The sequence below is a fragment of the Triturus cristatus genome, chromosome 5_1 (genome assembly GCF_964204655.1).
Source record: "Triturus cristatus chromosome 5_1, aTriCri1.1, whole genome shotgun sequence".
NCBI lineage: Eukaryota > Metazoa > Chordata > Amphibia > Caudata > Salamandridae > Triturus > Triturus cristatus.
Genome location: NC_140587.1, coordinates 518,129,782 through 518,146,919, shown reverse-complemented (window position 1 = coordinate 518,146,919; position 17,138 = coordinate 518,129,782). Strand labels below are relative to the sequence as shown.

The window sequence follows — 17,138 nt, the reverse complement described above, 5'->3', positions numbered from 1 at the left end:
CTAAGAAGATTGGGGGGATGGACATATGCTTCCCAGATGACTTAAGGGGATTTCATATGCTATTAAAGATCGTTTGCGAGGTTAGATATGAGCATGGGCATTACACAGGACCGACGTACATAAAAATTATAACAAAACAACGACCTATAAGGTACGTTGTATTATATATTTATTTCATTTTGATTTTGGGCTAGTGAAAAGACGTTTGGGATGCTGGACATATGCTTCCCTATGCTTCCTTCTTTGGGGGTATGTCTGGTGTATGTAATGCCTTTATGTCAGCATGGGTCTTTACTAACTATCAGTATGAATCGCATTTACACTTGAATTCAGGCTTATACAACAAACACGGCCGCAAAGCAAGATGATTGGGTATCACTGCACCACTGATGTTTCATTGAATAATTCATGCCCATATGACAGCATGGGTCTTTACGTAGAGATTATTTTTTGCTTGTTATGAATTGTGGACTTTGGTCACATGGACAAAGCATCTCTTTTGTCCATTATGATTGATTGATCAATTACTGAGTCGACGCGGAATGTCAGGGTTGGCTCTGTTTTCTATACGTTTCCTTTTTCTCTTTTTCCCTGCATTCATTTAGCCATTATAGACACCGTGACAGGGTAGAATAGGCACCTGCCTTACCTTGGCCCTTAAATTCTATATTTTAACCTCTAGGCATACATAAGGACGCACATTGACCTTGGGAGAATCCACCCTACTTGATAGTAAGGAGCGCTAACATTTGCCATTGTGAGAGGGTACATTCAAGTTGTCATTCTTTCATTGGTAAGAAATGTTGTGTTACCTCCCTCATTTCCTTCTGTCTAGCATTGCCCACACTGGATACTTGATCATTTTGTCCATCCATCTGTGCATATCAAATAGATAAAACAAACCACACCGAATCTGTGTTTAAACTATGGGGTTGCTTTTTATTTGTTATCATTAATTGGAGTTGAAGCGTCTTGAATATTATACACATTTTGTATTTTATATGTATTCAACATGTTTATTATTTTGTGTTTGTCTGAGTCCTGATTGGTCATGAATAGGAGTGTATATATTTTTGTTATGTTTATTTATGTGTGTATTTGTGTACTTTTGTAATGTATTGGTATGTGTTTTAGTTTAGTTCTTTGTCTCATTATTTGAATGTAATATTTGTGTTGTTTGTCACTCTTTTCTGCCCTGATGAAGTTCCCAGCATGGGATTGAAACACGTTGGCTGGAGTCTCTAATTTTGATAATTTTTACAGATTTGGAATAAAGAAATTATTTTTACATCAATATTTGACTATTGGATTTTATCAGCTGCGCACCCCCATTTGACAAAAAAGTAATTCCTTGATCTTGAGCACAGTGGCGTCACGCAACGGCTGGCATTGGGGTTGGCTGCGCAGCTAATTCACTAATTGGAAGTGTGGTGAGGTGCGGAACTAGTATGCTCCACTGGACAAATATTCTATACTTAAGAGAGCCTAAATAGATTGTGGGAATGGATTTCAATGACCCGAGTCTTGTCCCATTTTCAAGCTAGTTTTCACCAAAATACTAGCTCTATTGTTCAGACATTGCGGTCTCTTACCATCATATAGAAAAATGTGGACGTCGGTCAGGGATTGCTATATGTAGCCTTTGTGGACCTCCGTGCCACATGTGATCTTGTTCCGGAAGCAAAGTTATGGGAAGTCTTTCATGGCGTAGGGGTCCCACTGGGTCTACTGTCTATAATACAAGCCTTGTATTCCGAGAACTATGCAAGGGTGAGGTGGGGTCCAGAAAGACAAATGACTGAGCCCATTCCTATTAGAAGAGGAGTCAGACAGGGGTGCATTCTAGCTCCCACTCATTTTCTTTTATTTATAAATGGATGCATCCCCATCTGTTTGATTGCAAGAATGACTCACCTTGAATGGGGCCCCAAAAATACCAGGTCTCCTCTTCACAGATGACACTTTGTTCCTCTCCAAATCCGCAAGGGGTTGTCGACACTTTTGACGATGTTCAATTTATTCTGCAAGGTGCATGGCCTAAAGAGTAAACACTGACAAAACCAAATATATGTTATTTGGTCATTAGAGAAAAATAAAGGGCAAGGTATTGTTTGATGGTGTGACAGTAGGCATCCCCGATAGCAAAAAGTGTATTATCTCTGAAGCAAAGGGCTGGATCTATTTTAAGGTTCACAAATAGGGTGTCTACTTTCCCCATGACTCCCCAGATTGAGATATACAAAAGCCAAGTTTGAGGAGCTGTTTTGTGTGGGGGTGAACTGTAGGGACATTGTAAACTTCCTTCTCTCGAAAAAGCAGGAAATACCTTTGTGAAATCCCTGTTGAGAATTCCCACAAGTGCCCCAACGCTGCCAGTAACAGTAGACCTTAATCTTAGGTCTATTTCGCATGTGGGCCAACCTAAAACCTATTTGATACTGGATCAGGTTGTGGTCTATTGAGGATTTGGGTCCCTACAGGGACTGCGTTAGAGTTCTAATAGAACGCCAACCAGTGAACAAGATACCCTGGCTATGCAGAAAAAATGTGGCTTTTCAAATTGGGTTTGATGAATTAGTTGCTTAATCCCACTTGCGCAGGAAAAGGTGAAGGAATCCTATTGGAATCATGTGATAGAAGCAAAGATCTCCATGGCTAGCATGGGAAGCCTAGTAAACTCTGATTTGAGCTTTAAATGTGAATTTGACTTTGAGCCTTTTATAGATTTTTTAATAAAGCCCACTGCACGAGCACTTTATATTAAATTCTGATTGGGGATTTTGCCCGTGGCAGGTTTTAGCGATTCATTTAACGAAAAAGGTGAGATACAAAGTCACAACTTCAAACTGAACACAATGGATCATGGGCTGGCTACAAGAACCCAGTTAGGGCCGCTGAACAAAGTACCTTTAATCCTAGTCGGGGAGAAGTGCGTGGATCCGAGGCAAGGAAGCATCGCTCAGTCAAAACGATGTGATAGGTCCGAGATCCGGCGAGGCTGAGGTGCGAGATCCTGGTGCATCATAATTGAGGATCCCATCGACGGGAGTGCAATGCAAAGTCTGGGCATTGAGGATGCAGCATGTAGCTGGCGATGCATAGGTCCCAAAGAGCTGCAATGTGACGGCCTGTGCCATTGTCGAGCTGCCATCGACGAGGGATGCAAAAATCTGTGTCAGAGATGCACGGCACTATCGGTGATGTGTGGTTTCCGAAGATGTAAGAGTGAGGAGGACCTTCTGTGCTAGGCCCAATCCATGCAGCAGCGGCTATGGTTGTGCTAGAGGATGCACTGCTCAGCAGAGATAACATTGGGATTAACTTATTACATTTTATAAATGCAATTTCCAAATGGGAAGATATCACTAGTTCAGGTTTGGTGTCTCTGGAATCCTAATTTAAAATATTAATTTATGGTGAAGTTGGATTTTAAATTACAATTTTGAAAATTCCACTTTTAGAAAATTGGCATTTTCTTGCTTTAGCATTAGGTGCCTGCAGCCTGCCGATGATCACATGACTGTGTGCAGTTGGCAGTTGGGCTTTGGTTATCCATCCTAGACAGCCACACACAATGTGAGCTTAGGTGTGACACAGAGAAGTTGTGTTGGTTCCGCTGGTAAGCACCTTGGCCCACTTCCAAGAGTCCAGGACTGTGGTGGCACCACTTGGTAGGGTAGACTAAAAAATGATGGAGTCTCAGTGCAGATGCAGTTTTATTAGAAGCCTGTTATGTTCCTGTGGCTTCAGATCAGGAGGCCAGCCAACTATCCCTTGGAGCCACTCTGGCTGCTGGGTTGAAGAAATGAAGGCCCAGTCCTTCTCACCCAGGCACGAGGGCAACAGGCAGCAGGCTAGCACAATGCTAGCACAACAAAGAGGAAGCCCAGCAGAGTAGCAGTCCAGCAGAGTGGCAGTCCTTTAAGTAGCACAGCAGTCCACAGGTCCAGAAGTGTCCATAAGTGGTGGTGTCTGAGGTCCAGTACTTTTTACTCCCCTTGGTGCCTTTGAAATGGGGGAGACTTCAAAGACAAGCCTTTGAATTGTACAGGTGTCCAACCTTCCTGTCATCGCTCCAGAATCACTACAGGGGGGTTGCTGCAATTTGTCTGTGGGCATGGCACAGCCTATTCAAGTATAAGTGAGGCTGTGCCCAGCTCCTCCCTTCCACCCTGCCAGGATGGCCCATGTCACAACTCAGCTCTCATTGAGTGTGGCTGTCCAGGATGGATACACAAAGTCCAACTGCCAACTACACCCAGTCATGTGATCAGATGCACCAAATAGCTATGGCAAGAAAATGCCACTCTGCGTCAGAGTAGAATTTGCCAAAGTTATCTTGCTATGTGGTCTGCAGTAGTTGGAGAGGAGGGAGAGTATAGTTCCTCAAGCTGCATCTTATACAGTCCAGAGACAACTCCCGTGAAGTAGCTCCATGTTCACAGGTAGTCATGGATCACTGATTCATGCAGTGGTGCAGCAAGGAATAACTTGGTGCTATGAAGACAATGACGCAATTGCAGGTATTTCCAGTGTTCTCTCATCTCTAACTGGAATTACTCCCATAAATCAGCAGATGGTTTTAGGTCATCTGCACACCAGATTTGGGCCAGTGTGTGATTGCTACTGTCTTGCCAATTGGTCCTCAAGAATGGTCGTCCGTCAATCTGAAGAAAGCTATTGTTCCAAAGGGGGGCTTTCTCATGTAGGTAGGCGTGTACCTTCAATAATCAGTGTGTAGCCTCCTAGGTGTGGATTTATTCTCTCAGTATTGTGTTGTCTTCCCCCGCTACATTTGCGGGAGCATTGTAAAATGAATCACACATAGTGGAGCTGCAGAGGAGGTAGAGTTCTTTTGAAGAACATTGTTAGGTTTGGGAAAGACACTGTTAGTTCTGTTAACTTCTGGGTGAATGGAATTTGAGTCACAAATTTCCTTACAAACCATGGCTAATCGAGGGGCTACAGTCTATTTGTTAATTTGATAGTTTTCAAGAGGGAGGCCGTCCTATCCTGGGGTCGTGCCTGTGGGCATGCTTTTAATGGCATATCGGATCTCATCCTCAATGATGTCACTCTCTTTTTCAGTAGCCAAGTTGTACTTGAGACGAGAACAAGAGCGGTGGGTGAAAAAAGCAGACTCCTCCATCATCGTCTCAGTGTCAGCAGCGAAGGAGTAAAGACCCACTCAGAAGGATGCAAACTCCTCAGCTATCTGAACCGGATTGATAAGTAGGCCCTATGGAGTACAAAGGGCTGGATTAGAATGGTGGGCTTCTACTTGTATTAACTGGTGGGTGAGGAGACACCCAGTTTTCTCACCAAACTCACATGGCATGATTCACAAAGGCAATCTGAGACAAAAGTCTAACTTTACGACTTTTGGTATTCACAGAGGTCATTTACAAGTCGTATCTTTACATCCGCAGTCAGGCCGGAATCTCCGGCTTGGGATGTACCCTCTAAACCCGGGCTGTAGTACTCTCTGGCCCACAGTGTCTGTGTATGATTCGGCCTTGTTCGAATTCTGCCAAGTAAGTGAAGATGGATTTAAGGTCCATTTTGGCATGGGTTATGTTACAGAGATTATCCACAACAGATATTGACAATATTGGATCATCAGGACATTGATATGGTGTTCCAGTAGGCGCTTCATTTCTTTGTGATTTCTGCGGAGTAGAGCGGATTCTCTCATGAGTTTGCTGTGTGCATAGGCTTTCCTGGCTGCCAATTGGGTTTGTGTGGAGGTGACCAAGCCCTCACTTGTCTCCATATATATGTGGAGATGTTGCATCTGTGTATAGCGTCCGGATCCTAAAATCTCTAGACAGGAAGTCCCCATCTTCCCGGCAGGAGTCTAAGAATACCCATTTCCAGGTTCAACAGGGCAAAGAAGTGATGTGTGAGGTTAATGTGCAATATCTCACAGTAGGCAAGATTGGAACTGAGAGAACCTGCCAGTAAAAAGAAATTAATCCTTGATTCCATACCATGTGGGTGCGAGTAAAACGTAAAGTCAGGATCCGAATACTGGAGGAGATGCATAAGGTCCACCAGGGCATGGCCTGCTGAGAGGTCCCAGGGGGCCATATGTATCAAAATAGAGTTTTGCGATTCACAATTGCGATTTTCAGCAAATCGCAATTTTAGAATCGCAAAATGCAATGCATGTGGGATTTGCTAATAATTTTGCGAATCCCACATATTCCTTATTTGCGAATCATAAATTGAGATTCGCAAATAAGGAATACGTATGGGCTAGGAGGGTGAGCTTTGGGGGAGGCATAAAACTCTTCTAAAGGAGTTATTCTCAGCTCTGGACAATGAAGAGCAGTTAGCTTAACCCCAAATCTCAGTGCCATAAGCAGTGTGGGGACACATTTAGACTTTCAGATGTTCAACATGGACTCAATAGGTTTGCGAACCAATCTTTCTGAAAAATCAAACACAAACTCAATGCCCATATTAAGGATATTTTTCTAGATGTTACCAAAGGAGACTAAGTCAAGGTGGAATCAAACATCACTCCCAAGTATAAAAACATGGCAATGCCACTGATGGTCGTGCCGTGTACACAGAAGGATCTAGATTTAGATCTAGGGCAGGCCACCACGATATAGAATTTGTTATTGGTGTTGTGGTCTAGACTGCCCATAAAACACACAAAAGAATTCAAAAGGTGCCGAAGCCCCAAAGCTAGACATAAGGACAGCGTTGTCAGCCGTAGAGTAAAACAGGGATGTATTGGAAGTCAATTCAGGGCATTTCACTTCTGCTATCGCCTTTTACAGAGGATTGATATATAGGGTGAACAAGAATGGTGCCAAGACACTTCCCGGTTGAGTGTAAAGTGCTCTGTACATTCACCATTTGCTGCTTACCTAACGAAATAAGAAGGGTTACAGTGCAAATCTCGCAATAAATGTACAATGTTGACCAGGAGGCCCATACGGAGCAACGTATGTTTTGAGGTTCCCCGTCAACTGCTGTTCTTGAATCCATAAAAGCCAACTGAATGGCTCCTTGTTAAGTAACTGTATTTTTTATTAACAATGAGATTTAGATTAAGGCATAGGTTGACTGTCCCTAGGCCCGAAATCCGTGCTGGACATCTGAAAATATGTTTTATTATTTGTCCCGTATCAATACCATCCGTCTGATGATCTTCACTACTGAACACATCAGGGAAATAGGGCAATAGCATCCAGGGTCAGCTCTATTCCCATTCTTAAATACCGACACAATTACAGATGTAAACCCAATATAGGGTAAAGTCTGCCTGGCAGCAGCATTGATGTACAAAGTGATCAAAGGAGCCCAGAGCAGTACATTAAATGTATATACATGCAGAGGCACCCTGTTAGGACCGGTAGTTTTTGCTTGGGCAATTCATTGATGGGGTCTCTGACCTCCCAATGGAAAAAAATGGTTTTGGTGTCAACATAAGAGGAGAGGTCACAACTCTCGGGAGCATATTTAGGTGCAGCATAAATAGCTTTAAAATTACTAACTCATAAGTTTGTCAGGATGTTAGTGAACAGCGAAAACCCTGCTTCCTGCTTAAAGGGGGGGTGATTAATAATTTCCCAAACCATAGAGCTGTCCTTTAAACTAATTGCACACACAAGCTGATCCCACGCCTCGCAGTGCAAGGTTAATTTACGATATTTGATGGTTTTTAGGTTGAAACCTACCAGACAGCCCAGCTGTCTGGGTTGCTAATATCATCATGGTGACATTCAAAAAGCTTCCCTGGCAATGCATTCTGCCCACTGCGTCCCATTGGCTTTGTGGTTTGTAACTCACATTTGCTTGCTTTCCATCGGCTAGCTTTATTTGTTATAGGCTGTCCAGCTTGAGTTTATCCCTTCTCTTGCCCAAATACTATTTACTATATTCTTCCATCAGTCCTGAATTTCTGTAAAAAGGCCATAACTCTTGTTCATATCGTGTCACATTTGCTGTGAATTCAAAGACAGAGGTTTAATTTTCTTTCTTTGACTTCAAAGTTAGAGGATTTACTCAACAATCATGCTGGCTACTCAGGGTGAGCTGTACAATGTTATTTTCTTTTCTAGCGTAAAACAAAATAAAAATTTCTGTAAATGAACATTACAGATATTTCAGAATAAGGAATGCACAAATTTTTGAGTAATTCTGATGTGCGGTGAAAACAAATATTTTAATATGATTAAACTAGGTGATGACATTTCCACCCATTATTGTTTGTTCGCTGTATAGTTTTATGGTCAGTGCAATTGAAGATGTGTTGGCTGTAATGGCAGTGTGCTACAATACCACGCATACTCCACTTAAACCCACTCCACTCTACTCTGCATGGCTCCACACTATGCCACTCCGCTCCACACCACTTTACACTGCCTCACTGCACTATACTCTACACAAGTCCACTCAACACCACCTCACTAGATGCCTCTCTACTCTACCCCACTCTACTCTATGCTAATGCAATGTATCCCACACTACTCTACTATGCACCACTGCACTCTTAACCACTGCACTCTACTCCAATCCACTCTAAGCCACTCTAATCTACTCTGCACCACTGCACTCTATGCCAATCCACTCTAAGACACTCTAATATTCTCTGCACCACTGCATTTTGTGCCTCTGCAGTCTATTGCACTGCACACTATGACATCCTACTCTGCAAGACAGCACTCTCGGCCACTGAACTCAATGACACTCCACTCTGCACCACTGCACTGTAGCCAATGCATTGTACGCCACTTCACTCTACTCTTAAATGATCTACTCTATGCCACTGCGCTCTACGGCTCTCTGTTCCACTATGCGCCATTCCACTCTGTGTCACTCGACTCTACGACATTGCAATCTACCCTGCACCACTCCACTCTATCCCCTACACTCTCCCCCACTCTATTCTATGCTGCTGCACTCTATGCAAATGCCCTCTACAACACTTTACTCAAAACCAATACACTCTGCGCCACTGCACTCTATGCCACTCTACGCCACTCAACTCTAAATTATTGCACTCTGCGCCACTGTGCACCACTTTACACCACTGCTAGAATGTTCCATCCACAGGAGACACAGACATTCCATCTTCTGTTAAGATTCCCATTTCAGTAATAGAAAAGCACCCATTATTGCCAATACCGCATACTTACATTTTGGATAATCATTCATTATAATAGTAACCATCCCTACATAGGGTAAAAACCCTCTTGCTCTTCCAATAACATCCTTTTTTTCAACCCCTGTACAAGCCACGGTCATCAACCATTGTCACCTTTTATAAGAAACCTAATGTCACCATTCTCTTTTTGATGACTCCGGGAACAATTGGAATATCTCTGCCTTCCACTTTAAAGACTACGATTTCACTGACTCGGATAGCATCGTCCCTGAAATTTGTTATGAATAACAGGTCTCCTTTGTGAAATTGTGGCTCCATGCTACCACTTAGAACAAACAACAATGACACTTTCACTTCCAGTAACCACACTCAGGCCTTTCAATATCATAAGGGCAGATGATACAATCAACGCAAAAATTAGCACTTGATAGTTGTTTATACTCCACAAGTCCCCAAACAAGTGTATTTTAAAACCTCCCTGAGCACCCTCTGTCGCTTGACCAGTCACCATGGACAGCAGCCTCCATCTTCACCCTATGGACCCTTTATCTGCTAACTATGCCACTACACTCTACACCAATGTGCAAATAATCGTCACTTTATGCAATTATACATGTGTGCATAAAAACGAAATCAAATCATGTACCCAACCGCATAAACGCACAAACAGGAAAAAGCTAGATTAGTCCCACAGATAGGTAGCAATGCCACAATGGTCCGGGGGGATTGGACTTAAAAAACACACACATGGCTGAAGGGGCACGTGTTCTAAAAACTTCATAAAGTAAGATGCAACATGAAGTTAGGAAAACTGAGCCAATCAGGACACAGCACACATAGCACATGCAGTGATCGCGCGATCCTCATGACGGACATCTTGATTTTTTAATTTTATTTATTTAGTGTTTTTTATAGTGCAAACATGACACTGCCTAGGGTATCAGAGCGCTTTACAGATGCATTTCAACAAACAAAACCTTATAGTTACCAACTGGCACATGCATCAACGTAGGCTTTTGCGATTCCTTAATTGCGATTATTAATGAATCGCAATTAAGGAATTGCAAAAGCCTATGCATGTAGGAATCGCTATAAAAATATAGCGATGATGCATCCCAAATGCAAAAATACCGGTCACAAAGGGGCAGATTCTGAGAATCTGCCCGTTTGCGACCGGTATTTCCTTTGATGCATGTGCCTGCAAGTCATTAGTGGTTTACCATGACTAGATCAAACATTAAGCTTCAAGGAAAACATATAAACATATATATAAGTCATCAGTTAAGTTACCATGAATAGATTAAAACATTAAGCTACAAGGAAAACATATATACAAGCCCATTTATGGTTAATGAGTGGCTATCGGAAGCAAGGAAACAGTCATGATAGGTTTGTAGACAGTAGTTCTGCTATATGGACTTATGGCAGAAATTTCCTCATATAGAACGATTTTGCTTCCTTTTTGAATGCTGCGATGGATGGAATTCTTCTAATGTTAGGGGGGAGTGCGTTCCAGATTCTCGGAGCTGCCCCGGAGAATGCTCGGTCATAAGTTGTTTTCTTACAAAAACAAGCTGGTTTCAGTAGTAGGTCTGCGTGGCTCCTGGAGAACCATCACCCTCCTAATAGCGTGAGTTTCTGTGCTCGATAAACTGGTGTTTTGTGGTATAAAGCTTTGTGAGTGATGCATGCCAACTTGAATTGAATTCTTGCTTCGAAGGGCAACCAGTTAAGTACTTTCAAGTGAGGGGAGATATGGTCGAATTTTTGGGATCCAGATATAAGTCTTGAGGCTGCATTAAGACATGCTTTCAGTGGGGATGTTGAGATCTTGGGGAGTCAGCAAAAGATGTGCAACCATACTCAATCCTTGATATGACCAGTGCCTGAACTGCTGTTTTAAGATCTGTTTTATTTAGGAACGGTTTTAGTTTTCTCAGGTAGCTTAAATGGAAACTGGCGTTTTTTGCCATTGTGTTGATATGTGCTAACTTGTTCAGGTTTTTGTCCAGAGTAATTCCCAGAGATTTAGTAGAGTCGACAATCTTCGGAGTACACTTTAGAGCCGTGATAAGTTTGGTCCATTCTACTATATTTGATTTGCTTTTCTGGGGTGTAATCAGTAGGAATTCGGTTTTCTGAGGGTTTAGCTTCAGGTGGTTCATGGTTAGCCATTGGAGGGTTCTCGTTAGTGCCTAGTTCATGGTCTTTATCTCTTCTGTCGATGCGACCTTGATGTACAGCTGAGTGTCATCTGCGTACATGTGGAAAGAAATGTTCGCTTTTTGTAATATATCCGTCAGTGGTTCTACGTATAGATTGAATAGCGCCGGAGATAGTGTTGACCCTTGCGGAACTCCGATTGTATTTCTGGTTGGGCCTGATAGGGTTTGGTTAACAATTAAATTTTGCGATCTATTCTGAAGAAAGGAACTAAACCATTTTAGGACTGTTCCCTCTAGCCCCATTCTGTTTTTCAACCGATCTAATATTTCGGCATGGTTTACCGTGTCGAAAGCCGACGACAGGTCCAACAGGATTAGGAGACATGTTTCGTTGTGGTCGAGAGCCAGTAAAGCATCATCTACGATGTGCAGAATTGCTGTTTCTGTACTATGGTTTGGTCTGAAACCAGATTGGAAATCATTTAACAGATTGAAATCCGAAATATGAAGACTCAGTTGTTGTTGGACACATTTGGCTAGCATGGGAATGTTTGTTACTGGTCTGAAGTTGTTAGGATCAGAGGGGTTCTCTGTTGGTTTTTTTTAAGAGTGGAATGACTTGACCAGTTTTTAGGCAGGCCGGTATTTGGCCTTGTGACAATGAGGCATTTATGACCTTTGTCCATGACGGGATTAGCAGGTGGTTTATAGAAGACCAGCACTTTGCCGGTAAGGGATCGTTATAGTGATTGTTAGGTTTAGTGGTCGACATGATCTTTGCAATGTCTAGTTCACTGACCGGCTTAAATCCTGACCATCGAGCAATGTTTTTTGGTTTTTCTAATTCTTGTTGAGCCTGTTGTTCATCCAAAGTAGCTATAAATAACAAAATTAGGGAGTGCAGAGGAAAAGCCCTCCACGGGCATTGGAGGTGGATACATCCTCCAGACAGAATTAGTTATAAAACATAAAGATCCACCTCTCGGGGAAGAGGGTGGGGGGAGAAAATAAAGACCTGGGTTCAGATCACTAAGGTGGTGGCGTGTGTGTATCCCACTATGGTTGGACACACACACTGTGTTTGTTTAAATACCCCTCACACACCAGAATTGCCCATGGTGGCATGCTTCATCATAGGGGTCTTCCCGCCCCGCTGCGGGACGGGGCGTGCTACAACCTGCGACTACGCGGGAGCACTGATGATAAAGTGCTATGTGTGATGCGAAGAGAGGGTCTGAAGTGAATGTGGGTAAGTGTATTTAAAAAGAACCTGGCCTCTTTAGACGTAAAAAACTTTAATAGGTCAAGGGAGGCTGGTACTGTTAAAAGAAAGTGGTGCGGAGATGTCCTGCATAATGTGAGGTTACTCCTAGTATGTCAACATGTTTCGATGCAGCAAGGCATCTTCATCAGGACAAGAAAAAGATCCCTCCTGTATAAACAACGTATACTTATTTGAATGACTATAAAAATAATTGAAAATATAACTAATAATGCATTAGTATACGATACTTAATGGTATGCTTGTGTGTCTGAAAAGAAAGATGAAAATTGATCACTTAGTGTCCCAGGAAACATGATACGTGGTACCTGCAAACATAAGCGGTGCGCCACAAAGTGACATTACGTGAAATCTAACCGTAGATCTAACTTTGCAGAAAAGAGGTGCGGTGACCTGTAAGGAAAAGGAACAATACAAGACACTACAAACAGAAAACAAAAAGCACACACTCTATGGATTGGTGAGTAACTCTATATTGAGAGAGAGAGACAACGTGGTGTAAATATGGTACATACTTATGTATATGGAAGGTCTATGCCTCATGAACCTTTAGAAATGGGTGGATAGGTCAAGGATAACTCAATGCTAATGGGGGAAAAAAAACGAAGAACGAGAAAAGGCTGTTACCTTCTACACGACAATCGTACTGGATACGAAAAGTCAGCTCCCCAGAACTTCTGTGCCGTACTTACGTGCCCTTTCAAAAACCTGGCTTGATGTGAGTCCATCCCGCGGTTCCGCTGTAATGCGGGACAGTACTAACGGCACTCCATTTATGCAGGCTGTTAATCAATTGTAAATGCAAGAGTCGTATCACCTGGATCGTAGTTCTACTTTCGGGTGTGCTGTGTGTTGAAAAACTAGAGCGCTAACTCCACACGGTTGCTAGTACAGCGGAAGTATATCAATTAAATGCACGTGTTGGTCAAAAATAGAAAATAAAACGCTATATCATGGAGCTCCTAGAATAAAGGCATTATATAACAGACCTTTCTGTCATCGCGCGCATTGTCATTTTAATTATTTCTCGTTCACTGGGCACTTGCTTTTAAATTTGCGCTGCTCGTGTTGCCTTAAATTCTTTGCCAGCCACTAGGCGCTTGCTACTTGGGGGATAGTCAGGCTTACCTGCATTGTAATTGGTGTTGCACCCGCATTCGGCGGGATTTAGTCAGTGGGGGTTCCTGGCTTGCGGCGCTCCGACCGCCATCTTGGGTGGGTGAGTGAAGGCTTTGGGACACTTCAGGCGCCATATTGGTTGGGTCCAGCGGCTCTACTAGGCGGACCACGGGTATTGGAGAGCTATTTAAACCGCTCTTCCGGTACGATAGGCAGACCTTTCTGTCATCGCGCGCATTGTCATTTTAATTATTTATCGTTCACTGGGCACTTGCTTTTAAATTTGCGCTGCTCGTGTTGCATTAAATTCTTTGCCAGCCACTAGGCGCTTGCTACTTGGGGGATAGTCAGGCTTACCTGCATTGTAATTGGTGTTGCACCCGCATTCGGCGGGATTTAGTCAGTGGGGGTTCCTGGCTTGCGGCGCTCCGACCGCCATCTTGGGTGGGTGAGTGAAGGCTTTGGAACACTTCAGGCGCCATATTGGTTGGGTCCAGTGGCTCTACTAGGCGGACCACGCGTATTGGAGAGCTATTTAAACCGCTCTTCCGGTACGATAGGCAGACCTTTCTGTCATCGCGCGCATTGTCATTTTAATTATTTCTCGTTCACTGGGCACTTGCTTTTAAATTTGCGCTGCTCGTGTTGCCTTAAATTCTTTGCCAGCCACTAGGTGCTTGCTACTTGGGGGATAGTCAGGCTTACCTGCATTGTAATTGGTGTTGCACCCGCATTCGGCGGGATTTAGTCAGTGGGGGTTCCTGGCTTGCGGCGCTCCGACCGCCATCTTGGGTGGGTGAGTGAAGGCTTTGGGACACTTCAGGCGCCATATTGGGCGGGTCCAGCGGCTCTACTAGGCGGACCACGCGTGGCGTAATACTACTAATTGGAATGGGTGAGCAGGCGCGCAGCGTAAGTGCGCAGCGGGCGCGCTGTCCGTTCGCGTCCCGGTTGCTCCCGGTTCGACAATGGCGGCTACTCCGCACTTGGTATATACTCGGGAGGAACTGTGCACTTTGAATTGCCTCACGGCTCCAGATATTCAACTTACCACGCGGTCACCTACTCAGACCACTCTTTTTTGTGGTCTGCTCAACGTTCGCTCTCTTGTTAAACATCATGATGAGATCGCCTTGCTAGTCAAGTCCTCCAAATTGGATATCTTATTCATTACAGAGACCTGGACTAGAACGGACAGTGGAGTGGAGCTCGGTTGGGCTTACCCACCGGGCTACTTCATAAGACATATCCCCCGAACTTCGGGGAGGGGTGGCGGAGTAGGATTCATCTGTAGGGACACGCTCTCCCTTTCACAGCTTGAAGTAAAAGAAGTGATAGGGTTTGAGCTCATGGGCTTCTCCCTAATGGCTCGGGGTGGTACAGTATTAGCAGGTCTTCTATGCTAAAGACCGCCTTCCGGAACCGCTTCGTCCTTCCAGCAATTTATTGATCTCATTTATGATCTATCTAACTCCCATGCTAAGTTCATAGTGCTGGGCGATTTTAATCTATGGCCCTCTGGCCCGCAAGATCTGGCCTTTAGAGAAGTCTGCCAAGCGTGTAGTAATATACAGCTAGAGCAGCTGGTGCAGTCTCCTACTCATGCGAAGGGGCACACACTGGACTTGGTATTCACTGACAAGGAGCTGGTTGTAGTTAATAGGGTCATGGATCAATGCTGGACTGACCATGCTCTGGTCCTCATGTCTATCTTTTTGCCGGGAGGACTGCGAAGTGAAGGTGGTCCAGATAGGCCTAAATTCAGTAGGCAATGGTCTCGCCTGTTAAGGGGGTCAAGTCTACCTACACTACTGCCCAAAGCATTCTCTGTGGGGGATACTGTGGATAAGAGCTATGCTGCCCTTAGTCAGCAAATTTTGACATCCTTAGATGAACTGGTCCCTCTAAGGAGGGTGAAGGACAAACCCATGAGAGTTAATGCCTGGTTCACTAGCGATCTTAGTCAGCAAAAACTTCGCTGTAAACAGGCAGAGCGCGCTTGGAGGAGAGGATACGGGGAACCGGACCATGTGGCTTATAAACAGGCCTTGCAGGAATACAAAGTCTATCTAAGGATGGCCAAAGCAAAGTTTTTGGAAGTTTCCCTGGCTAAAGCCTCTAATAAAGTACAGACCCTTTCAAACTGGTGAATAATTTGGCTAATCCAGCCTGTGCAGTACCAGTCACTGTAGCATCTCAGGAACTGTGCGACTCTTTGGCCTCTGCGTTCGAGGAAAAAATTAAGACAATCCTAACCGGCCTTTCGACTTCGGGCCAGCCGGCCTCGGCAAGGCTCTCTCCACCAGAACCCCTTTATCTTTCGGGTGCTGAGGGGATCGAGGTTAAAGTGGGGCAACTTCAATTGTCCTGTTTTCCCACCCCTTCCTTGGGGGAATTTTATGCATTGGCTAATGGTGTATCCTCGGGCTCTCCACTTGACCCTTTGCCACATAAGATCTGGAAAGCGCTTCAGGCAGAGCTGCTGCCCCCGGTATATACCATCTGCTGCCAGTCACTGGCGACAGCCGTGGTTCCAGACAGCTGGAAGTTGGCAGTAGTGACACCTCTGCTAAAAAAGGCTTCTTTAGACCCTCTATGCCCGGCCAATTATAGACCCATCTCATTGTTACCATTCCCTATAAAAGTCATAGAGAAGTTAGTCACAAGAACCTTATCCAACTTTCTAGAAACCACCTCATGTCTGGATGCAGCCCAATTTGGATTTAGGCCGGCCCATGGGACTGAGACCGCTTTGATCACCGTATTGGATGATCTACGAACGCGTGTCGACACGGGTAAGGCAGCATTTTTAGTGCTGCTTGACATGTCGGCCGCGTTCGATACGGTGGATCATGCTGTCTTTTTGGACCGCCTTCAGAGAGCGGGCGTAGTTGGTTCGGCCCTAAGCTGGTCAACATCCTACCTCTGCAATAGAAAACAAGCAGTGGCATTGCCACCTTTTCGCTCAGCCGTACGCCAGGTGAAGCAGGGTGTGCCTCAGGGGTCTGCGATTAGCATGATCCTTTTCAATCTCTACCTCCGACCCCTAATCAGTTTGATAAAGTCATTCTGCATTTCAGTCATCAACTATGCCGATGACACTCAACTGATTTTCTCCTTTGAGGGCAAGGAGGCGGTTCTGAGGGACACCTTTCACCAGTGCATGTCGGCAACAGCAGAATGGCTCCGGCTTAATTCGCTCCAATTTAATGGGTCAAAAACCGAGGTTCTCCACTGCTCCTTGGATCAGCCCCCCGCCCGCTGCCAGAGGATTTTTGGCCGGCTTCTATCTTGGGCACAGTGACTGCCGCCGAGTCGGCTCGCAATTTGGGGGTCATGTTTGAGCCTAGTCTGCAGCTCGATGCCTCTGTAAACAGGACCACGGCAACGTGTATGGGCTTGCTTCGAGCCTTACGTAAAATCTTGCCGATACTTCCCTTGGGAGCAC

The 17,138-nt window shown here is 44.4% G+C and overlaps 1 pseudogene; it reads right to left on the bottom strand.

The window, feature by feature from the left end:
* Positions 1–9,096: 9,096 nt before the first annotated feature.
* Positions 9,097–9,635, bottom strand: LOC146831145 (signal peptidase complex catalytic subunit SEC11C pseudogene; annotated as a pseudogene).
* Positions 9,636–17,138: the final 7,503 nt, after the last annotated feature.